The 25,375-nt window shown below is 42.0% G+C and overlaps 1 protein-coding gene across 3 annotated transcripts in view; it reads right to left on the reverse strand.

Moving 5' to 3' along the window:
* The window catches only part of mst (misato mitochondrial distribution and morphology regulator), a 99,346-nt gene extending 73,971 nt beyond the window's left edge, over positions 1–25,375 (reverse strand). The window contains exon 1 of one of the 3 annotated variants that reach the window (XM_045738453.2): positions 25,253–25,375. The gene's annotated coding sequence lies outside the window, so the exon portion shown is untranslated. Of the gene's footprint in view, positions 1–11,312; positions 11,421–25,199 lie in introns of those variants that run through there. The other 2 variants (XM_045738452.2, XM_045738454.2) reach the window with 2 other exon arrangements.

Below are 25,375 nucleotides of genomic sequence, written 5' to 3' on the forward strand. Positions count from 1 at the left end.
GAGAATACTCGGTTGGCGCAGTTAAGTGGTTAACCCTTCCACTGCTCAGGGGTCCTGAAAACTTTTACACCCCTGTGCGCAAGAAAAAAAAATTCTAAAAAAATATTTCGTCTTCTTAAAATGTTAATATGTGTTCCCTAAGCACGGGGGAAAAGAAAAATCGTAGGCGACATATTTTGGGCGCAATTGACCGAGAAAGTCTGGCAAAAAGTGAGCATTGACAGAGCGGTCGTCAGAGCATTTCAGCGTCACCCGCGCTGACAGGTGGGAGTTGCCACAAAGATATTATCACTTAATTATTTCTATGTCTCTGATTGATTTTTTCTTAGTTTTTTGGCAGTAATATTATTCAATAATGTGTATTGTAATATATTTATATAATAAAAGTGGTGAATAATTGCTATACTCAAAAGTATGGTGTGCATATTAGTGATTCAATTATTATGTTCATAAAACAATAAAAAAATAGTTTTTCTGCTATTACACTCTATACACAGGTTATATATAAGTATCCAACCCGTTCTCACACTTTCGTATAGTCAATATTGACTTATTAAATACATGCATATGTGACATACTAATTTATTGTGAATATTTTAGTTTACCTTGAAAAGCTTCATAGAAAACACCGACCTTACCTAAACTTCTTAGTATGTTAAGATAAGCATCTTATTGCTTCGTAATTAAAATTATTACTTATCCTATTATAGGTATAGGTTAAGTAATAATTGTAATTACGAAGCAATAAGATGCTTATCTTAACATACTAAGAAGGTTAGGTAAGGTCGGTGTTTTCTATGAAGCTTTCCAAGGTAAATTAAAATATTCACAATAAATTAGTATGTCACATATGCACTTATTTAACACTTTCCTGGATTTTCGACTTGGACTTACGGGCGGTTTCCCTAACCGCTTGTCGGATCACGACGTAAATTTACGGACAGTGTTATATTGGGTATTTACTACTCGATCGACTTGGGGTTTGTATGAATATGTTTGCCATTAAATTTTTGTTTTCTCTAATAGGCACTGTGCCTATTTGAGAAAACGGCAATGTATTGTAACTTAGAGGAGAGACTATTGAATTGGTGTCACAACGAGGGTAATCGCGCACTCCACACACTCTTGTGTTGGCCGCGATCATGATTCTACATTTATATGCATATGTCTGTGTAGAGAATTTTATTCCGAACACTATACAAACAAAAAAAACGGAGTGAATCAAGTATAAACTTGAAAAAACATGAGCAAAGTAAAAACTTTTTACGCTCACGGGTACAAACACGCGGAAGATTTTATTCGCCGCAAATTTATTTGACGCTCTGTTGGCCAATTCTACCCATGTACTTATAGAACTTTCTATTGCGAACACATTGCTATAAAAATGAAATACGTAGCTCGAGAAATAATGTCATGACAGTGAAATAAGTATAAACTTTCAAAGCGCTGCATCACAACAGTGTCGTCGCTGCTGAAATCACGGCTAACGCTTCGCCCAGTTCCCACACTCGTGCGGAACATAATTAGACATTGATAGGCATATGTCTGGGTGGAAAATTTTATTGCGAGTTCAGTGATATCAAAATAAGCGCTGTAGGATGACTGTGAGGCTGGCAACAAACGAAAGAGTATGAACATTTACTTCCTGTTTGGGTGTCACGGCGAGTCATCTTTGTGTTTATTTACTTCGTGGTGGGATAGCAAATGGTTGGGTGACATTTTATGCATATGATCTTGTAGAGAATTTTATTGCCAACGCATTGATACCAAAATGAAAAACGTAGCTCGAGAATTGATGTTAGGAGCGTGAAAAGATGATAAACTTTTTTGTGTTCACGCTTGAGCGCCCAGAACGCCGCGCGCACAACCCGCTTTTTTTTCAGGGAGTGCCGCGCGCACTAAAGTGTTAATAAGTCAATATTGACAGTAAGAAAGTGCGAGAACGGGTTGAAGTATCTGCATGTTTTGTTCACCATAACGCACCACTAATTTGGTATTGAGAGTCGAAAAGCAACGAGGAGTGACCGCCACACACCAGCCAGTCACTCGCTGCCACTCCCTCAACAATGCCTCACTCGCCCATTTTTTCCTCCCACCATCCTATTTTATGTTTTATTCAAAATATACAGACGTTATATATAAGAATCAACATGTTTTCTTCACCAGACCTGTACAAAAGGGATTAGCATTTAACACTTTCGCGCTCCGTAGAAACTCGCGGTTGACTGGGGGATCGTGGCCCCTCCGTGCGGGTAAGCGCGCGGTGACACCCAAATGTGTATACTCATTCCAGTTTTCTCACCTTAATTCTCGCGCTACGTCGCTCGTTTTGGTATCATTGTGTTCGCAATTAAATTCTCTACAGCTGTGTATAAATATAATGTCCAAAAGCCTAGCGTGACTCCCAACAGCAAAGCGTAAAGTCGGCAAAAACGCACAAAATCAGTAACATGTGCATTCTCGTTCCATTTTTTTACCTTAATTCTCGTGCTACGTCGCTCATTTTGGTATCATTGTGTTCGCAATTAAATTCCCTACAGATGTGTATGAATAAAATGTACAAAAGGCTGGAGTGCCTCCCCGCAGAAAAGCCTAAAGTTACCCATGAACGAGCACCATTTTGTACATTGCAACCTAATGTTCAACTCGTTCAATTTGATAACATCAAATTTCGTGCTACGTCGCTCGTTTTGGTATCAAATTGTTCGCAATAAAAAGGCGATTATTTTAAAACTAGTCCCAGAATAATAGAGCAATAACTGGATTTTTAACAAATATTTTAATTCTGGACGCTAATCATCACAAATTTATTTATATCTTTCCAGTGTTCTGACATAAATATTTGTGTCACATCTTTCATTTTGGTATCAAATTGTTCGCAATAAAAAGGCGCACATTTTAAAACAAGTCCCAAGATAATAGGACAATAAATAGAATTTTAACAAATATTTTAATATTCAGACCATAGACCTATTTATAATATTTCAAGTGTTTGGACATCAAGTTTCATGTTATATCTTTGATTTTGGTATCAAATTGTGTGCAATCTAAAGGCGCTTATTTTAAAACCACTACCAGATTGATCTGATAAAATTTAAATTTTTAAAAAATATTGTAATGAGTGACGCAGTATTGCGTCGTTGGAACACATTCAGTAGAAAAATAAATGACGAATTATTCAGTCTGTGGAACGCGAAAGTGTTAAGATTACAAGATGGCTGGTTCTCTGTATTAATGCAGCATATAATGAATATTTTGACAAAATACAGTAACAACTAATTTGATTAAGTATGTAGGCTAGGCCAACATGAAGGTAGAGGTTGAGATCAGGGTTCATACACCGTCATTATGAAGTGACGTCATGAGTAGGAGGTACTAGGTCAGTGGCCGCTTATGACGTAGCTGAGGCAAGGGGGTCACGCGGTTGACGTGACTACAATCTCCCATATTTAGTAATTCGTAATGTACAAATTCAGTTCACTAGCCAATATTGTAATTGGAAATTGCCTTTCCCTAAGATGCCTGTACCATTACCATCAGTTTAATAAGAGTTCAACCATCTGGGTTGTTCAGTACAATAGAGATTAGTTGTTCAATTTAAACCCTGCTTAGTAAATTGATAGTCAACCATACTCACCTCTCCAGAGATCAGCACTTCATCGGCTGGTCTCCTTAGATTAAGGTAAAAGCTGCTTTAAGATTTGTACAGTTATGGTTCATGTTGTTGCCTCTTTCAATTTTTTAGTTTCAGATTAGGGAGTGATTCTTATTATTTTACATTGCTTAGTTTTTTATTAATAAACCCTGTTAAGATTTTCTCGTTCGTATTTTTGAGTATCTCCATCAATTATATTATATACTTATTGTCCTGGCCATCGGTGCTCCACTAGTCTGGGTTATTGGAATGAATCAGTCTGAATACTACAAGCAAATTTGCCATCTTACCTCCCAAATATATCCCTTTGTTTTGTTCGAGTAATTCCCATACTTAACCTAAATTCATCCCCCTTTTCCTAGTAACTTGGAGATTAAGCCCCAAGGGTTAAATGATTGATTAATTGGTCCAGACCCCGATTAATTGACAGCTTTGGTTACTGGTTTGGTGGTGGCGGCGTAAAGAGATCCCTTGAGTTGGCTAGCAAGCCTAGTACGACGTCACGTGTCTGTAGACTCTTAGCCGAGCGAGCGGCTAAGACCACGTGGCGTGGGACTCAGCTGAGAGTTAGCTCTGGGGTCCTTGGAATTAAGTTTAAGTAAGTTAATTACGGGCGGGGTAAAGGACGAAAAGAGAGCCAATACCACATCCCGTGTTACAATATTATCACCGAGAAGAAGACCACACATGGGACACCATGAGAGAAGCCACCTGATCACCATACAAGTAGTGATACACATGCGTCAAAAATACCAGACGCAAAGAGTGGAAGAGTAGATCTAACCAGCAAGGTACCTCACTGGCCCGATCTGCTGAAAAGAGGCGGAATCATGAAAAATGCCCCTGGTTCAGACACCGAGCAAGCAGCATCTGAAATCAAGGCTAGGCCGGGCACCGTAGGGCCAGAAGGAGAACCCTCTCAAAACAGGACTACATCCGAGCCAGAACCCAAAGCAACAGCTGGAACGGGGAGAAGTACAGGTACCCCCCACCTTGACCAGTCCTGCTGAAAAGCGTTGACCGCAATGGCTTCGCAGTTGGGGAAGGGCGCCACGTATTCTGGGAGACGCCTTGACCACGTCGACATGAAGAGGTCCACCACTGGGAGCCTGAGCGTCCGGCAAAGCCAACTGAAGGAGTAGGCGTCGACCGTCCATTCCGTGGGCAGAGGAATGAACTGAAACAGGCCATCTGCCAGGACATTGGACACACCCCTGATGTGAACTGCAAGGAGAGCTAAACCCCGAGAACTCAGCAGAAGAGCCACTCAAAGCGAACATCCCCAAAGAGCCAAAGACCGAAGAGACCCCCCTTGCAGTTCAGGCAATGAACTACCAGGGCGCAGTCCGAATGGTGCCGGATTGTAGAGCCTCAAGCAAATCAAATCCGCCACAGCGAAAGTCACACCGTCACAAACTCCTGCACCCTGCTGGGAGCCCGATTGATCCCACCTCCCCTGGCCGGCTTCGTGAGCACTGATCACAAAGTACTAGCCGAGAGACGAGGCATCCATGAACACGTCGAGCGAGGGTTCCGGAAGGCGCCAAGGCCCAGAAAACCGAAAAACCTGAAGAGGAAACGGGAAACACAGCAACCGATGCAAGGCCCCCCCCCGGAGGCCGAACCCAGCGATCACAAGATCGGCGGAAGGGACGGTCCCAAAGGAACCAGGACAGACGCCAAAGCCAAACCTGACCCAGCGGGTAGACCAGCAAAGTTCAAACTCCCACACAACTGCTTGAATAACCACCGAGTGACCCAGGACTCTCTCAAGAACAGCGGAAGATGGGACTGCAGCCGGAGAAATGCCGCAGGAGGGAGAGAGACAGACGACGTCTGAGAGTTCCAAACAAGGCCCAGCCAAGGTCGAACCTGGGATGGAACCAAATGGGACTTCCTCCAGTTCACCAGGAACCCGAACTCGGCGAGCTAGGAAAGAACCAAACCCCTGGTGAGCAGACAAACAGACTGGCTGGGAGCCCACACCAACCAGTCGTCAAGGTAGGCCAACACCTAGCAGACGCAGACAGACCACCACTACCTGGTAAGACACGTGAAAATGCGAGGTGCCAGATTCAGCCTGAAGGGAAGGCAACGAAAGCGGTAAGCTTACCGCCCAACCACAAATCCTAACCAGTTCCTTAACCCTGGATGAATTGCGACATGCCAATACATGTCCTGGAGGTCCAGAGACACCATCCATGAACCCAGCTCCAAGAGAAGCCAGACCTGGGACAGAGTGGTCATCCGAAACAAGGAGCAAGGAATCCAGTGGTTCAGATGGGTCAAGTTCTGAAGAAGTGAACCGAAGATTCACAAAGTCCCAGAAACAAGCGAGAAACCCACCTGAGGGACGATGTCGTTTCGACCACGCCCAAGCGCACCAACTCCAGGAGGACCTGATGGAGCGAAGGTGAAGAAGCTGGGACAAGTTCTGAAGAAGTGAACCAAAGATTCACACAGTCCCGTCTCGGCACCAGAAACAAGCGAGAAACCCACCTGAGGGACGATGTCGTTTCGACCACGCCCAAGCGCACCCACTCCAGGAGGACCTGACGGAGCGAAGGTGAAGAAGCCTGCCCCGCCAGTCCCAATCGTCCAAGAGGAGGAGAAGCCGCCCAACACCACCCCGCCAGTCCCAATCGTCCAAGAGGAGGAGAAGCCGCCCAACACCACCCCGCCAGTCCCAATCGTCCAAGAGGAGGAGAAGCCGCCTAACACCACCACAGGCCGGAGGACACGACCCAAATTGCCCATAAATCGTCGGACCAAGCATGGGCAAATAAAGCCTGCCTCCCTGTTGACAGGACATCAACGGGACGACCCACAAAAGGGCTGGCGCCCCTTCCGAGAAGCCGACTTATGGGCAGAGCGACCACCGTGCCGACCAGTCGAAGACAGCTCTGGAGGAGGCACCAGCCCAGAAGATGGCACCAAGGCCCCACCTTGACCTGCAGAAACCTCAACCCTGACACAACTTTTCTGGGAAGCACAAGAACACCCACCCTGGATTACCAACAAATCGGAAAGAGGACGGCAACTAGCAGAAGGCACCTATAAAAACTGTGAAACAACAGAGTCTGAAAACAATATCAGACAGAAAGGAGACAAAAACTTATGAGCCAGGGCATAAACTAAATCAAAAGAAAGAGAGCGAGGATGGCCTGCCAACATGCAAGGTGAGAGTCAAAACAGAGACTCCGCCTCCCAGAGGATAGGCGCGCACAGTTTCAGCAATGCAGCTGAGGCCAATACCCCAGATGACGGCCCAGCACTCAACGCCTCCATATCCTTCCCATAAGCCAGCACAAGGACAGCTCGAAAAGGGAAAAGAAGTGCAGGACTGAGGCCAGATGCCCACAAGCACTAAGATTATCCGCAACCAAGGCAGCTGAAAGGAAAGGAACCCTGGGCATGCAACTGGAGCAAGCCAATTTCACAAGGGCGTAAAGGCACGTATTTCACGTAAAGGCACGTAAAGGCAATTTCACGAGGCATCACAAGGGCGTAAAGGCACGTATTGAAATGCTCAAAAGCGCCCCCCAGGTAAACCTGCAATACCGTAGTAATCTCCCACCAATCTAGCATGTGGGTATGACAGAACCCATGCTATGCTCCCAGCGAAAAGAAAGACCAGTCTGCAAGTCAGGAAGATGCCGGAACCTCATAACACACCCAATACGAGGAAGAAGAACCGAACTTAAAGGAGACCGGGTTCATTATTGAGGCAAAGTCTGGGTCTCGCAGGAGGAATGCACCCAGGGCCTCCCGAACCTCCGCAGAGAAAATCTTAAAGGTGGAAAACCTCCAGAAAGATGAAACCACAGAACCCAAAGGAACCTGGAAACAAACCCGGGGGAGAGCCAAATCCATACCAAATTCATAAAGCGAAAGGGGATCAAACAAGGAAAAGGCATCAAAGAAGGAAGCCTGCTGTTAAGACCCACATGCGGGAGGATCAGGTTCAAAGGCCTCCGTCCCCGCATTGAATAGGGCAGCCCCTGAAGCCGCCCGAGTCTCATCCCCGACTCTGAAACCTTCAGACATTTGGGAGCCGGCAGCAAGAGGCAGGAAGAGCAAGGCGAACCACACCAACCGGGGGAGGACTCAGGGAAGCAGATTGAACCAAGGTCAAAGCAACCAATGCCCCCAAGTCTGGGTCCCTAAAACCAAAACGGGACAACTACGGGGTATTCCAGCAATCAACCTAGCACACTGCAACAACCTAAACCTAGCATGCAATGCAACAGCCGCTTGCTCCCTAAGATCTCCCGAAGATGAATGGGTAAACTGGAGAACGAGCGGGGAACAAGTCTCGCATGACTCTGGGTCGAAAGTGTCGTCAACCCAACAAGCAGCATGACGGAGACAAAGCAGATGATTGTCACCCTGAGATATGGACAACAAACAACCCTCAAACTCGCACAAGGTGAGATGGGACTCGAAAGACATATCCACAGTCACCCAAGTTCCGGCGAGTTTCCAGGTCCTGCAGGGGGAGGTATTGCTACAGGAAGCCCAGGCACTGGTACCGCAAAGTCAGTTGAACCCCATTTATTTACCGAGCAAACTGACCCCTGTAAAGGGAGGGCCGAGTGGAGGACTACCAAATGGAACATAGGAGTACCTAATGGGAAGCCAGGCAGCCCTCCATCAGGCAGGAAAGAACGTAAAAGAATGAAAAGAAGCCCCCCAAGTGCAGACAACAACAGGAGACCAGAGAGAAACATGGCCGCCACTAGTATGCGAGCTGCTCAGCACCGTGTGCCCCAACCAGCAACAAACACTCCATACCCAGTGCCAAATGAAAGCACCAAGGATCCCTCCACCCCTGCTGACCCCCTTTGGGGTCAGCGGGGAGTTGATGGGCCTCACTGGCCCATCGGGCAAGTGAGTCCAATGCCAAGCGACAGCAACCCCCTATGGGAGTGAGAACCCGAAAGCTCCAGGGAAGATAACCCTTAGACCCAAGGGAAGTACTTACAGGGCACCTAGGAAAGATAACCCTAGTGATGATTGCACATGAATTCTTCATAAAGAATTTCATTGTTTTTGGCCGTTTTGGGTTTTCAACATGAAAGTAATTATTATATATCATGCCATGGGTCCCAAGAAAGTCAGTGGTAAAGTTCAACTTAAGAAAACACAAGTGAGGATGACCATAGAGCAAAAAACAAGAGATCATTCACAAGCATGAAAATGGTTCACAGGTTGTTGAACTAGCCAGGCAGCACAACAAATCTATGTCAGTGATATGCACTGTACTGTAATTGCTAAGAAAAAGGACATTATGAGTGCTAAAGTGGCAAAAGACATATCAACAGTCATGAAACAAAGAACACAAACACTTGAGGATGTTGAAAAGTTTTTATTAATTTGGATACACAAGGGAGTTAGCAGGTGATAGCATTTCAGAGGCCATCATTTGTGAAAAAGCAAGGCTATTGCATGAAGACCTTTTAAAGAAAACCCCTGGCACAAGTGATGCAGATATTAAAGAGTTTAAAGCGAGCAGGGGATGGTTTGAGAAATTTAGAAAAATAAGTGGCATTCACAGAGTTGTGAGTGTTGTGTGTTGTAAGTTGGTGGAGGAAAACAGCGAAGAACTGACCACTGAAAAACTTCTATCCCTTCACAGGGAGCAGCAACAGGAGGCAGCTGAGGAAATTTCTTAAGGGAAGGAGGAGGTAGTACAGTATGTCTCTTCCTTAATAATTAAGATGTGGTGTAGACTATGGGAAGAAATGTAAACGTTTGTTGAAACGACTCACCCAGTTGAGTAGGCCATTGTTGAGGTAGGAAGTAAATTATAGTAAGCCATTGCCTAAACCTTTTTAATGACACTGTGATGCCTCGCTACATACAAGTCTTACAACGTAGGAAAAACAAGTCTCTATGGAAAGGTTTTTAGTGAGAAAAACAAGCAGTGAGCCACAAGCAGGTCATACTGGTATGCAGGCAAAATGTGCCAGAGAGTGTCCCCCCCAGAGAAGTCATCACTGCCTGATGTTATAATAGAAGGGGACTCCCCTTCCAAACATTAACACCTCCCCTCCTCCTTACCCATCTTCCATATGACAACAAGATTCATCAATAAAGGTAAGCAATAACTTGTACATACTATAGTAATAAATATTTAGGTGAATTAGGTATGAAATTTATTTTGAAGTTAATATTTTTGGGAGTGTGGAATGGATTAATTCAATTTACATTATTTCTTATGGGAAAATTTGTTTCGGATTGCGAATTTTCAACTTGCAAACCGTCTCTAGGAACAGATTAAATTCGTAAGCTGAGGTGCCACCTATACCTAAATTTAACATTTGCTCTAACTGTACATTCTACACACTGTTCTTAGATGTTTACATCAGGTTTGATTGCTGCTGCTGTGTTTGCTTCAGCTGCTTCTGAGCTGGTGCTGGCTGCTGTTGTACTGGTGCTAGCTACTACTGTGCTCATGCTGGGTATGGCTTTGCTCGTTCTGGGTACGACTGTGATCGTTCTGGGTGTGGCTGTGTTCGTGCTGGGTACGGCTGTGCTTGTGCTGGGTAAGGCTGCGCTCGTGCTGGGTACGGCTGTTCTCGTGCTGGGCACGGCTGTGCTCATGCTGGGTATGGCTGTACTCGTGCTGGGTCCGGCTGTGCTCATGCTGGGTATGGCTGTGCTCATGCTGGGTACAGCTATGTTGCTTAATTTTCTGCTACTAGTTCTTGCAAAATACTGACTCATTTTTGGCACTAATAAGGCACTATTAGCAAGCCCCTGAGACATCTTGTTACATAACAATACAGCTGTAGTCAAAAAATGGTAAATCCCACGATTATTCTTCCACCAGTGGACAAATATGTCACTCATAAACAAAGCTAGCAGCACTGGGTGCCCACTGTATGAACGCAGACTAGGTCTATACACCCTACAGTAGGGTGGTGTTTAACCCTTAAACTGCGCAACATGTCATATGATGTGTTGAGTAACTTACGCAAAATTGCGCAACATGTCATATGACGTGATGGAGTACCGCGCAAGATTTGAATGGCCAGCAGGGTAGGGGGGCCCATACCCCCATACGCTGCCCAGGGGCTATAGTAAACAGCCGCCATTTTGTAAGAAAAAAATCCTGCTCTTGCCACCAACGCGTGGGATGCCTCAGTTACCCAGCGGTCACCATGGCGAGCGCATGGCCAACTGCCTCCCGGGCACGCAGCACACAATCACTTACTCAAGAGCAAATAACTAGTGAATTATTTTCTGATGGTGAGGAAAGTGATTTTGATGACTCTGATATTGGTAAGGACTACACACAATTGACTGATGATAGTAGCACAGACAGTGAATTTGAGATACAGCCTGCTCCCATGGCGAGGCCTACACGCTCACCAGTGCCGCCTTGCCGAGTGTCTACTCCAATTCATCCACAACCACACAGTTCTTGTATTTATTTAGAGTATGAGGATATTTTGGGCAATGAGTCAGAGGAAGGTGACTCTTTTTCTGGTTTTAGATAAGTGGATTCAGAGCATAGTATTACCACGCCTATCGCTAGTACCAGTGGTGTTACCAAGCGAGATTTTATCGCATCAGCAGCATCTCGCCCAGTCAAGCGCCGCCGCATGACACCACATGAGGAACCAAGACCCTCATCTTCATGTGATTTTACCTCAAGTTTACGTAGCACCCGTACTTTGCATAGATGGGCTTCAGCTCCTGGTCCACGGTGTGCAACGATTCCTCGCCGTGGTGCCGCTGTTTCATCTCGCAGGACACCAAGTGTACTTGGTGAGGACACCAAGAACAGTGAAATAGAGAGAAATCCAAAATATTTTTTCTCCTATGCAAAATCAAGATCAAAAACCACATCTAGTATCGGGCCCCTGCGAAAGGGAGATGGAACTTTCACCGATGACAACAAAGAAATGAGCGAGTTACTGAGGAAGCAGTACGACTCTGTTTTCAGTGAGCCATTAAATGCACTAAAGATTGATAACCCAAATGAATTTTTCATGGGTATGATACCAACATCAAATCATATATCAGACGTCGCCCTATCCCCACTAGATTTTGAAGAAGCCATAAACAGTATGCCTATGCACTCTGCACCAGGCCCGGATTCTTGGAACTCCATATTCATCAAGAACTGTAAAAAACCACTATCGCAGGCCCTTCACATTCTGTGGAGACAAAGCCTAGATACTGTCATTATCCCTGACATACTAAAAACAGCAGAGATAGCACCACTCCATAAAGGAGGAAATAAGGCAGAGGCAAAAAATTACAGACCGATAGCACTAACATCGCACATCATAAAAAATTTTGAGAGAGTGCTAAGAAGTAAGATCACAAAATACATGGAATCACAGCATCTCCATAACCCCGGACAACATGGTTTCAGAACAGGGCACTCTTGCCTGTCGCAGTTGCTGGACCACTATGATATGGCATTAGATGCTATGGAAGACAAACAAAATGCTGATGTAATTTACACAGATTTCGCAAAAGCCTTTGATAAATGTGACCATGGTGTTATTGCACATAAAATGCGTTCAAAAGGAATTACCGGGAAAATAGGCAGATGGATCTACAATTTCCTGACTAACAGAACCCAATGTGTAATAGTCAACAAAATAAAATCCAGCCCATCAACCGTGAAGAGCTCAGTCCCCCAGGGTACTGTGCTTGCTCCAGTACTTTTTCTCATCGTCATATCGGACATAGACCAGAACACAACCTATAGCACTGTATCATCCTTTGCAGATGACACTAGGATTTTCATGAGAGTTGGCAACATAGAGGACACGGCAAACCTCCAATCAGATGTAGATCAGGTCTTTCTATGGGCTACAGAAAATAATATGGTGTTTAACGAGGATAAGTTCCAGCTCATGCGCTACGGAAAAATTGAAAATATAAAAACAGAAACCACGTACAAAACTCAGGCAAATCATAACATAGAACGAAAAGGCAATGTAAAGGATCTGGGTGTACTCATGTCGGAAGACCTTACCTTTAAAGAACACAATAAAGTAGCCGTCACAACTGCAAGAAAAATGACAGGTTGGATAACAAGAACTTTCCACACTAGAGATGCTATACCGATGATGATACTTTTCAAAACGCTGTGCTCTCTAGAGTGGAGTACTGCTGCTTAATGACAGCCCCTTTCAAAGCTGGAAAAATTGCTGACCTGGAGAGCGTGCAGAGATCCTTTACTGCTAGAATCCACTCAGTAAAACATCTAAATTACTGGGACCGACTAAAGAGCCTAAATCTGTACTCCCTTGAGCGCAGACGGGAGAGATACATAATAATTTACACGTGGAAAATAATTGAGGGGCTGGTCCCAAACCTGCACACAGAAATAACATCACATGAGACCAGGAGGCATGGCAGGATGTGCAGAATACCCCGTTGAAAAGCAGAGGTGCAACAGGTACTCTGAGAGAGAACTCTATCAACATCAGAGGTCCGAGACTGTTCAACATGCTTCCGCTACACATAAGGGGCATAACTGGCCAACCCCTCACAGTGTTCAAGAGAGAACTGGATAAGCACCTCCAAAGGATACCTGATCAACCAGGCTGTGACTCATACGTCAGGCTGCGAGCAGCCGCGTCTAACAGCCTGGTTGATCAGTCCAGCAACCAGGAGGCCTGGTCGACGACCGGGCCGCGGGGACACTAAGCCCCGGAAGCACCTCAAGGTAAGGTACTTGTGTGGAGTGATGGTGACGATTTTATTCCTCTAACTCCTGCCTTTGACAATAAAGATGTTGGGATTACAGACTTTTTCCCCCTGATACTGGTGAGGACATGTGTGAAATGGATTATTTTACAGCATTTTATGAGGCGCTCATGGAGTATATTGTATACCAAACGAACCTTCATGCAGCTCATCTCATTGGAAAAGAGATAACAGAATATTCACGATTGAAGCGTTGGAAAAACACTAATGTAGGTGAAATGTATGTATTTTTGGCACTATGTATGTTGATGAAACATTGTGTAAAACATGCTATCACAGATTATTGGAGCAAAGACCAGACTGTTCCAACACCTTTGTTCGGGAAATATATGTCCCGAGACAGGTTTCAGATACTTCTCAGGTGTCTTCATTTTGCAAATAATGAACACCAAACAGAGAATGATAGACTTTGGAGAGTCAGGCACATTATGAATGACGTGATTGGAAAGTACAGAGATTTCTACAAACCAGCACAGAAGCTGGTGATTGACGAATTCCTTGTGCTTTTCAAAGGACGTGTTGCCTTCAAGCAGTATATTCCCCCCAAACATAACAGATTTGGATTGAAATTCTTTGTTCTTTGTGACTGTGAAACAGAATACATGTTACACATGATTCTGTATTCTGCTAGCAATGTAAACATTCCCGATAACGACCAACATGGTTTCTCAGGTAGTGTGGTGAAGTCACTGATGGCCACCACGGATGAACAAGGGCCACATTTTATACACGGATAACTACAAGTCCCTTGCTAGCTAGGTTCTTGATTGAAAATAGAACTGGAGTAGTTGGCACAGTAAAGCCAAGAAGAAGGAAAATGCCAGTGCTTGACAATAATATTGAAGTTGGTGACTGCCAGCTAAGAAAAAGTGATCAAATACTCTCAGTTAGGTGGAAAGACAAGAGAGAGGTGAACTTGCTTACAACAGTTCATGATGGTACACTGGTGAACAGTGGCAAGGTGAACCCCGAGTAATGCAACAACCAGTATATAAGCCAGATTGTGTTCTTGACTATAATATCAACATGGTTGATAAATCTGACATGGTGGTGGGCACTGTCGAGTGTGTTAGAGAAACAATGAAGTGGACGAAAAAAAGTGTTTTTCCATCTTGTTGACATAAGCATGCTGAACAACTACAATATGTATCTGGTGAAAACTGGACGTAAACCAAGTTTCCGTTCATTTGGTTTTACACTTGTGACACAGTTACTAACAAAGTTTGGCAAAGATATTCCTGGTATACAAAGACCCATCATGAACCCAGTGTTGCAGCATGCTGCTACACCCAGGCTCACTTACATAGAGGGCTTTCAAGCACACAGACTAAAACATTTGCCACCAGCTGGAAAGCATGCAATAGGCCAACGTGATTGCTTAGTTTGTAGAACAAAAAAAAGAGAGAACAGAAACGTAAACTGGTGCAAACATGGCGTGAAGCATGTGCAGTCCCATTGTGTGCTGTCAACTGCTTCAACAACTACCACTGTCTCTAAGACTTCTAAATGAGCAATAATAGTGCAAAAACCTGTAAATAGTGCGTGGATGTGTGTATATATAATAATGAAAGATGTGAATACATATTACTGTATATATGGCGTAATTGAAAACATTTGTGGGAGCATGTGTATACTCAATGTATGCAACACAATTAGTGAAAAACAATTGAACATTATTTGAACATCAAGTAACATTATATACAACACAAATAGTGAAAAAACTTGTTATAAAATACGCCTAGACACTGTGAATAATGCCCCAAAAATAAATTCATGGCAACTCTGGCTGCTTGAAGACCACACGCGGCCAACATGGTTTCTCAGAGCATGCAGGGTGTGATGTCATAGCTCATATTGTCGGCTCATTTACGTCATTGGTAAGTACAATTAATTTTTTTTTATGCGCCTGTGGGTGACAAATAGCCCTTAGCAACACAAGGGTTGAGCCAGATCCAGTAACATAAATTTTTCTCAAATATTGGCACTAATAAGACACTATTAGCAAGCCCCTAAGACATCTTTTTGTATAACAATACAGCTGTAGTCAAAAAATGGTAAATTCCACAATTATTCTTCCACCGGTGGACAAATACATCACTCGTAGACAAAGCTAACAGCACTGGGTGCCCACTGTATGAACGCAGACTAGTTCTATACACCCTGCAGTAGGGTCGTGTTTAAGCCAGATCCAGTAACATAAATTTATCTCAAATATTGGATTTACCTTTAATTATATATTTTTGGGTTATATATTTAGTTTAGTAACATTATGATAATAAGAGCTATAAAAAATACTTTTTTAGAATTGATTTATTAATTTTATTATTTCGAGGCCATAGGTCACTGAACTGTGGCAACGAAATTGAACGAAACACGCATGATGCTGTGTGTACACAGATTAGACCCGTCCACTCACGGTGGAATTGTTGTGCCAATAACATAAACAATTTCTCATATAGCAGATGCCTATCATATTACAGCATATTTTTGGTTTTATTTAGTTTAGTTTAATTAGGATAATAAAGAGCTATTAAAACACCGGTTTTAGAAATGATTTATTAATCTGAAATGTTCAAAGTCATGGGTCACTGAACTATGACGACACAGACGAAGAAAAACCAAATGAGGTTTACAGTACAGTATTCCCTTATCTGTCCACCCTCACTCATCTTGTTTCATCACAGAAAATGTCTATAAGAAGATTTCACCACATGTAGCTAGCTATTCACACTTCAGCCTATAAATTAATTTACAAAGATACGCGTGCCATAAATCTGTGAACGAAAACCATGGTAACTCTGCCATTCACTTGTGTGGGCCACTCTGGCTGGTGTTTAGTTCATATGGTCCACTTGTGTGATCCAACTTGTCGTATGAAGGAATTATTAATTGTAACCTATGATAGACTGGGAAAGTTTTCCACCAGTCTGTGAACTCTGTCCCAGTTCACAGTAAGCCAATCCGCACATTTCCCGCTTCAGCGAACCAGAGTTCATCGAACCAGGTGAGTAAATCCAGCCTGAAAAGTGTGCGACCTAGCCGGAGAGTCGCCAAATCGGGATACGTTGAATCAAGGTTGTACTGTACTCTCAAAGAGTGGAGTTTTCATAGGCCATTGCTTCCTTCGCTTCTCTGAGGGAACCAGGTTCTGGCTCATGGTTCTCGGTACCATGACTCCATATAACTGAACTCCATATGACTAAAGCTCCAGACTAATATAGCTAATATCGGTCTGATAGCTCCAGGGAGCCAACAGGTCTCCCACAGAAAAAAAGGTAATGGCAAGGAATTTCTCTCAAGTAGGCCCCCCTCAAAATCATAGGCCCATGCTAGCTGGCCCACCTGCCCCCTTGCCCCTCCCCCCCTCAGTCTAGGCTTGGGTGAGGCAGGAAGGAGTGAGCAGAATAATATGCCCTAAAATTTGCTTTTCATCAAAGCTTGTTTTTTTATTTGTTATTCTGCTACTTCCATATATTAAACTTAATGGTGCTAAGGTAGAGAAATCCCCAACGAGACCGAGCAGCTGGTCTCTGGTGCTGCTCCAGTATGCTACCTAAAAAATCATTGGTCACATCCACATATGCCACATATGAATTCCTTCAGTTGACAGATGACATCATGCAGCAAAGGTTGCCTAATGTTATACATTGACACAGAAAGCTTAGGCATATATCTAATACAGATCTCTTTACAAGTCATAGCAGAGAAGAATGCAGTCATCATAGCAATCTTACAAAGATTACATACCCTAGAATACTCTTCTAAGCTTTACAAAATGTTGAATTAAATGAGAAATTCAAGCTCTAGAACAATGAAGTATTGTTCTGGGATTTAAGAAATTTCTAAAATACACAAATTTTGGATGTCAAGTAGTGCCAAAGAGTAACAATAGTGTAGAGTTTATAATGAATGTAAGATACTAGGGCCCAAGATTTTATGATAATTTGGAAACACCAAAAGGTATCCATCTTATATACATCAAAAGGTATCTCCTTTTTAACAAAACATTCAAAGGTTACATGAATTCTGTGTGGAACCCTTAGTGGCTTCTATTAGATTTATTTATTTATTTATTTATTTATTTATTTATTTATATACAAGAAGGTACATTGGGTTTGTGAGGATACATAGCGTGGTGTTTACATTCTTGTAAAGCCACTAATATGCGTAGCGTTTTGGGCAGGTCCTTAATCTAACAGATAATTTTAAGTAGGTAAATTCTAGCAAAATTTATAAAATGATGGCAGGTACATTTGTAGAAAAAAATGAGATGAGAGAGAATAGTAGGTATATTAAATATACCTACATATATAATACCAATATACCAATATATAATAGTAGGTATATGTACATCGGTAGCTCTGATTGATTGCATTGACAGCTTGATTGGTAATTTAACAAAGATTAATAGGCACAATACAGCATATTGATAGCACATATAAGACGACAGCAATGATCACAATGGTAAAGTTGTTTGGCTTAGGTACATAAAGATTGGGGGATTGGGAAGCACTAGATACAGTGCAAATTTTAAAGCACAAGGTACGAAACTATGAAGATGAAATTAGCTACTTTTTGGTTTTGCTTTTGAATGAGACAAAAGTTGGACAACTATCAATTCATTAGGGAGCAAGTTCCATAGACTAGGTCCTTTTCTTTGCATAGAGTATTTACACAGATTAAGTTTGACTCTGGGAATATAAAAGAGATATTTATTTCTGGTGTTGTGATAATGGGTCCTATTACATCTGTCCAAGGGGAGTTTCAGAGCAGGGTTTGCATTTAAGAACAGGGTTTGGTAAATGTAATTGACACCACATGCATCACTCACTTCCCCCTTCAGAGCAGGAGAGATTGCTGAAATTGAGGGAATACAGAGAACATATACGGCACACATAGACGAGATAAAGCACCTAAATTATTGGGATCGTCTCAAAGCTCTCCAAATGTACTCACTAGAAAGGAGACAAGAGAGATACCAAATAATATACACATGGAAAATACTGGAGGGACAGGTCCCAAATCTGCACAGTAAAATAACAACGTACTGGAGTGAACGACATGGAAGAAAATGCAGAATAGAACCAGTGAAGAGCAGAGGTGCCATAGGCACAATCAGAGAACACTGTATAAACATCAGAGGTCCACGGTTGTTCAACGTCCTACCAGCGAGCATCAGAAATATTACAGGAACAACCGTGGACATCTTCAAGAGGAAACTAGATTGTTTCCTTCAAGGAGTGCTGGACCAACCGGGCTGTGGTGGGTATGTGGGCCTGCGGGCCGCTCCAAGCAACAGCCTAGTGGACCAAACTCTCAGAAGCCAAGTCTGGCCCCGGGCCGGGCTTGGGGAGTAGAAGAACTCCCATAACCCCATCAACCAGGTATCAACCAGGACACAAGAGAATGTGTGTGAGTTTATGTTTAGCATGTTTAGGGATTTAAACAAGGGGGCTGAGTGTTGTCTGAAAGCAGAGTTTGTTATTATTCTGATAGCAGATTTTTGCTGGGTGATGATGAACAAGAGGTGGTTTGCAGTTATTGAATGTCATGCAGATACCATAATTAAGATAGGGATAGATTAGTGCATAATATAGTGAGAGGAGAGCAGAGTTAGGTACATAATATCTGATTTTGGAGAGTATACCAACTGTTTCAGAGACTTTCTAAAGTTAGAAAGAAAGTTTCTTTCGAGTTATGTGTTGTATGTGGGTGCTGAAGTTGAGTCTCTTGTCTAGAAATTGGCTAAGAAACTTTCCATCATTTTTATTACTAATGTTAACATTGTCTATCTGAAGCTGAATTGCATTTGTTGATTTGCTTCCAAATAAGATGTAGTAGGTCTTTTCTATGTTTAGTGATAGTTTATTGGTTGACATCCATAAGTGGACTTTTTTTAATTCATTATTCACAACATTATTTAATGTGTGTGAGTTGGGGGTCTTAGTAGATGAGAGTAGTATCATCAGCAAACAATATAGGTTTAAGAATGTTAGAGACATTAGGCAGATCATTGATGTATATAAGAAATAGAAGAGGTCCTAAGATGCTGCCCTATGGCACTCCAATGGTTAATGGTAGAGTGGGAGAGGTTATATCATTGATGGCTGCACATTGGTGTCTATCACTAAGATAGGATCGGATATAGTCCAAGGCAGGGCCTCGGATTCCATAATGATGGAATTTAAGTAAAAGGTAGTTGTAATTAACAGTATCAAAGGCTTTTCTCAGGTCAATGAAGAGTCCAATCGGAAACTTATTTTTGTCAAGGGCTGAGTAGATTATATCAAGGAGACAAATAATTGCATCGTAGGTACTCTTTTGGGAGTGGAAGCCAAACTGACAGGGGCTGAGTATGTCGAATTTTATGAGGTAGGAGTAGAGCTGTTTGTAGATAATTTTTTCAAATATTTTTGATAGTACAGTATTGGTAGGTTTGATATTGGTCTATAATTGTTTATGTATGCCGAATTGCCTCCTTTATGAACTGGCATTACTCTTGTTTTTTTAAGGATATCAGGGAAGGTATGACACTCTAGAGATTTGTTGAACAGCAGAACTATGGGTGGCGCAAGGGCATGGGAGGCGCTCTTGTATGCAATGGGTGGTATTTTACCGATGTTCCCACCATTGGTTTTTAGTGAGTGTATGATGGACAAACATCATACACAAATAAAGGCTCTGATTCATTAGTCACTTGATTGTTAACACTTTCGCGCTCTCGGCGCTCAAAAAAAAACAATACCCCAGATGCTTTCGGCACTTCGCGCGCCTACGCGGTAAGACCGAAAAGTGTACACTCTTTTGACTGTCCTGACAATAATTGAAGGTGCACGTATTTAAATTTGGTATCACTGTGTTCGCAATGAAATTGTCTATAAGAGCATACCTATAAAATGCCGCCCAAGCATAAGGAGTATCAACACCAAATAAAAAACTATGCAGATCACTCGCCGAGAGCGCCAAACAGCAACAAAATGTTTCCACTCTCTTAATGGTTGCGAAGCCTACAGTTGTCCTACATCGCTGATTTTGGTATCATTGGAATCGCAATAACATTCTCTACACGGACATATGCATATGAATGTTTAATATAGGTAATTGCCCACCCGCAAGAGTGTGTGAAGTGGAGAGTAGTTATCCGCGAGCGCACTGGCGAAAACACGGGGGAAATCATGCTTGGAAAATTTATACGTTTCCTGACCCTACTTTTCTATGTACGTATTTCTTTTTTATACCAATGTGTTCGCAATAAAATTTTCTATAAGATGAACTGTATAACATTTGTACAAAGCATGTGTAAGAGAAGCGCCAAATATAGAACCACGTCGCTCAGTATGCGTTCGCGGCAGAAACGAACGCATTGTTTTCGTTCGTTTGATGTTTGTCATGTTTATACTTGTTGAAACATTTTATAATTTGTATGACAGTGATCGCAGTAAAATTCCCTACACAGACATATACATAACACATACAAATATTTCCCACGTGTTGGATATATCAACGGCTAAAGGGAACCCACTGCCACACGCTCGCCACACCCCCAAACATACTTTGTGTATTTTTTTTTTTCTCATAGAAGTTTATGTGATATAATATTCATTCTGGTACCAAAACATTCGCAAATAAATTCCCTACAAAACAAAAGTATCCCCATCCATTTCGGTTAAAAAATGGAATTTATAGAAATATTTTTTCGATGGACGAGAAAACTCGGCTCTTATGCGGAATCGTAAGAGAAAACGGCGACGAGTTATCTCTAATCTAAAGCGCGAAAGTGTTAAATCAAGCTTCTGGTGACTTTAAGGGCCTACTGAACACAAACACAGCCAGAATTATGTGTTCTCAAATGAACTCTCAGGTGAATTTGAAGAGAGCAAAGGAGTGCAGGAAGGAACTGGCAGATTAGCTATCACACTAAACTGTGTCATGGGGGGCACGAGGCAACATGCCGACGGCTCGAGGTGCGCACAGTCTCTCTCCTACAAACATTCACGATACCTTTGAGGATTTTAAGACACCACTGTTACATGGCACATAAATAAATTAAGATGGTCTCCCGATCCCAGAGTAAGATCCGGTAGGAGTTTTCCTGGACAGTAAACATCACAGTTAAGCAAAAAGATTAGAGGCGAAGCACTACCAGCAACAGGAGGTAAGCAGAGACCATCCAGGCTCCCTTGCAGCCTGAATATCAACATCCTCCTCTCAACCCAGGTAGGACGAGTTCTCTTAGTTTAAAAATATTCATCATTGCCTTTGATGACGATACATACGAGGATAGTAGTTTTTTAGGGGGAAATAGTAGGACACAAAGTATCTTATACCACACAATTCCAGAGATGTTTAAGATCAAAGTACACGAAATCAGACCTAACAAATGAAGAAACTTAATAACAGTGGACCACAAACGCAGTAAGGAACTAGAGTTTTCTGACATTACTGACATCTGTGGATACAAAGTAATATGTTAAAAACCTCTAGGTGACCGATTAGCGAAATATGTAATCCGATCTCTATGTGACCGATTAGTGAAATATGTAATCCGATATGTTCTAGACATTAGTGCAGATGACATCAAGGCACAACTTCAGGCAGATGACATTCCAATCTTTGGAGTCAAAAAAATTATGCGTAGAACAAACAGAGAACTGAATGATACGGGCATGGCCCTACTTACATTTCCAGACTACTTTTCCCCTGACTGATTTTAGATTAACAGCTTACTCCATAAACTAGGTATACATACCACGTCCCACTCAATGCTTTAGATGTAAATGATTTAACCATACCTCACAAGGCTGCACCAGAGACATCAAAAGTAGGAAATGCTCTGGTTCCCATTACACACAAAAGTGTGCATCAGATATACTCAACTGTTCAAACTGTGGTGGCAATCATGACATTACATTCAGACAATGTCCTTCATACAAAGCTGCAAAAACTAAGGCTCTCTCCACCAACAACATGCAATACAGTATTGCACTGAAACAACCAAACTCACTCCATAATTCACTACTACCACTCACTCAACCACAACCTTTGCATGTACCGGTTATGTCTGTCATTGACCATCCTGCATCCCCAGAGTTTAATTCTCTCCCACAAAATGTACAACTGTGTTCAGATCTTGATGAACCACTCATCACTCGCATTGAAAATGCAATAGAAAAGACACTGGTACAACTCCTAAATTCTTTACACAAGTAATTCAACCTATCTCCGAGACTGACCTAACACACATTCCATCCACATTTGCAGACAATGACATCCAACCTAACGCAACTACCATTGTTGTAAACAAAAAGGTTTAAACTGATACTGGACAAACTTCTGAATAAATACTTAGCATGCCTTCCCTAAGTCTCTCTCTAGGCTGACTTGCCACAAACCACAACCACAACCATTGGCACTAAGAAATCCCCATCTATGCAACCTCTCAGCAATCAGCCACTTTGACTGACAAACCACATAAGCTACAATCTCCCACGACACATCCTCCAACCATTATCAGATATTCAACATGCTGTACTACTGGGACATCAAGGAAGATTGATGCAATCAGACAGAGATTGAGAGAAGTCAGATTGAGAGAGGAGAGATTGAGAGCAATCAGAGAGACTTAGGGATTATGTACCCAGTCCGAACATCTTTACCTTTGTGATCATTGCTGTCTTCTTATATGTGCTATCAATCTGCTGTATGGTGCCTATTAATCTTGTTTAAATTATCAATCAAGCTGTCAATGTAATCAATCAGAGCTTTAATATACCAAAGTGCTTTAATATACTTACTAATCTCTCTCATCTCATTTTTTTCTTGCAATGTATCTGTTATCATTTTATTAATTCTGCTAAAATTTACCTACTTAAAATTATCTGTTAGATTAAGGACCTGCCCGAAATGCTGCGCGTACTAGTGGCTTTACAAGAATGTAAATACTATGCTATGTATTCTCACAAACCCAATGTACCTTCTTGTATATAAATAAATAAATAAATAAATAAATAAATAAATAAATAAATAAATAAATAAATAAATAAATAAATAAACAAATAAATAAATAAATAATAAATCACATCCCAGATATAAAGATCCGCAATATGACAACCTAACGTAACCCATCTTAAACTAACCTACCCAACTTAACCTAACCTTATATACAACACTAACCCCACATTACTTAACGTCATCTAACCTACCCTACCCTAATCTACCCTAACCTCTCTGAATTGCGACTAACTCCCAAACATACTTCGACTCTCAATGTCAGTCTCTTGACTAAACCACACACTGTTCCAGAGAACAGCAACACTTTGCTACCACCACCAACACAACTCCTCACGTTTGCCATCCTGAGTCAAGTTCCACTCATGTGTTTATTTTTGTCATCATCCTCACACAAATACATGACATCAGTAATTTTCAACCTCTGTCAAATTACGAACATTAATGCACCACTGTGAGTGATGCATGTTTCAAAATTCCCACTCATGCAGTCATTAGAAGGAAACGCCTTCATGCAAACTGAATGTATCGCAAGGAAGAAAAACTGTCTCTTCTTCTTGATGGTACGTGCAGTTTGCATGTTGGGTGACGTGTACAAATATTGGGTGACATGTACAAATACTGGGTGACGTGTACAAATACTGGGTGACGTGTACAAATACTGGGTGACGTGTACAAATGTTGAGTGACATGTTAATGTTGAGAATGACAAGGTTTCAAAAGTGTTTGTTGTGTTGTGTGATAGAGGAGTGGCGACTAAACAGAGGTGTGTGTTAGAGGGAGACTTGCCGCACTGTAGGACGGGATGTTGTGTTTATGGCGTCAGCTGATCGTTGGTGCTGCGACAAGGCAGTTGTTTTCTGTATTTGGCTGCTGGTGGCGCCAGGTATAAATTTGACACAGGTCAAATATGGCCCAATTTGTTGGTCGACTGGAGATATTTAGCCAGTACTTTGACTATTTTATATTTTTCATGTAATGAGAGGTCACCTCCTAATATATGCTTGGTGGTAAAAGGTATTTTAAGTGTAATAAGTACTTGTTTGAAGTTTAAGGAAACAGTGAAGTAGGTAGTGTTCGATTGTTTCTGGCACATGACAGTGGATGTAGAATTCATTGATGTCTGTTCAGTCTTTAGAGCTGTGTGCTGCCAGTTTGGTGTGTCCCAGCCTTAATCTGGTCATCGTTACATCACTTTCTCTGCTTTTATATCTGATATGTTTCCAAGTTCCCCATTTCTGTTTTATGGACCCATAGTACAAAGATGAGCATGAACTGTCACAAACAAAATATTTGTATGGGGCAAGCAACAAAATCAGTGGACTAATAGATACTGTCACAGCCTGAATACAACAATGCTACAGGTATAATGTACAGTGATAAATACAGAGAACATTAGAGTATTATATGTTAGATTAGCCTCTTGATGTGGCACTTGAGGCAATGGTCATTATTACAATGATTTTTTGTTTATTTATTTTTTATACATACAAAAGTTCTTACATTCTTGTAAGAACTAGCACACACAGCGTTTCGGGCAAGTCCTTAATCCTAATATTCCCTGGAATACGATTCCGCACAATCGTTTAATGTTCATTGTGGAAATCTTCTGTTAAGAGTTTAGCATGTAAATTACAAATTGAATTCCCAATACAGAACTTAAAAATGCGTAAAATATTGATTTGGCAATAACAATTATATTTTTAGAAAACTTTTCATTGAGTATTTGGAACGTTTTAGTTTACAGTTACTAGAAATTATAATGATCATATATGATAACCTTATTATTGATACCGACCATCTAAGGACCATGTTTAAATGTTTTTACAGAGCTTCTCATTTGCGCCTTACTGTATGCAGCAAATTGGGCGCATTCGATCCCTTGATCGTCGTCTCCCCAACACTAACAACTGTAAGCACACTGCAGCACAATTCCCAAGTCCATATCAGCATCAAAACTCTGAAGTTACTTTC

Source organism: Procambarus clarkii, chromosome 43 (assembly GCF_040958095.1).
Source record: "Procambarus clarkii isolate CNS0578487 chromosome 43, FALCON_Pclarkii_2.0, whole genome shotgun sequence".
Taxonomy (NCBI): Eukaryota; Metazoa; Arthropoda; class Malacostraca; order Decapoda; family Cambaridae; genus Procambarus; species Procambarus clarkii.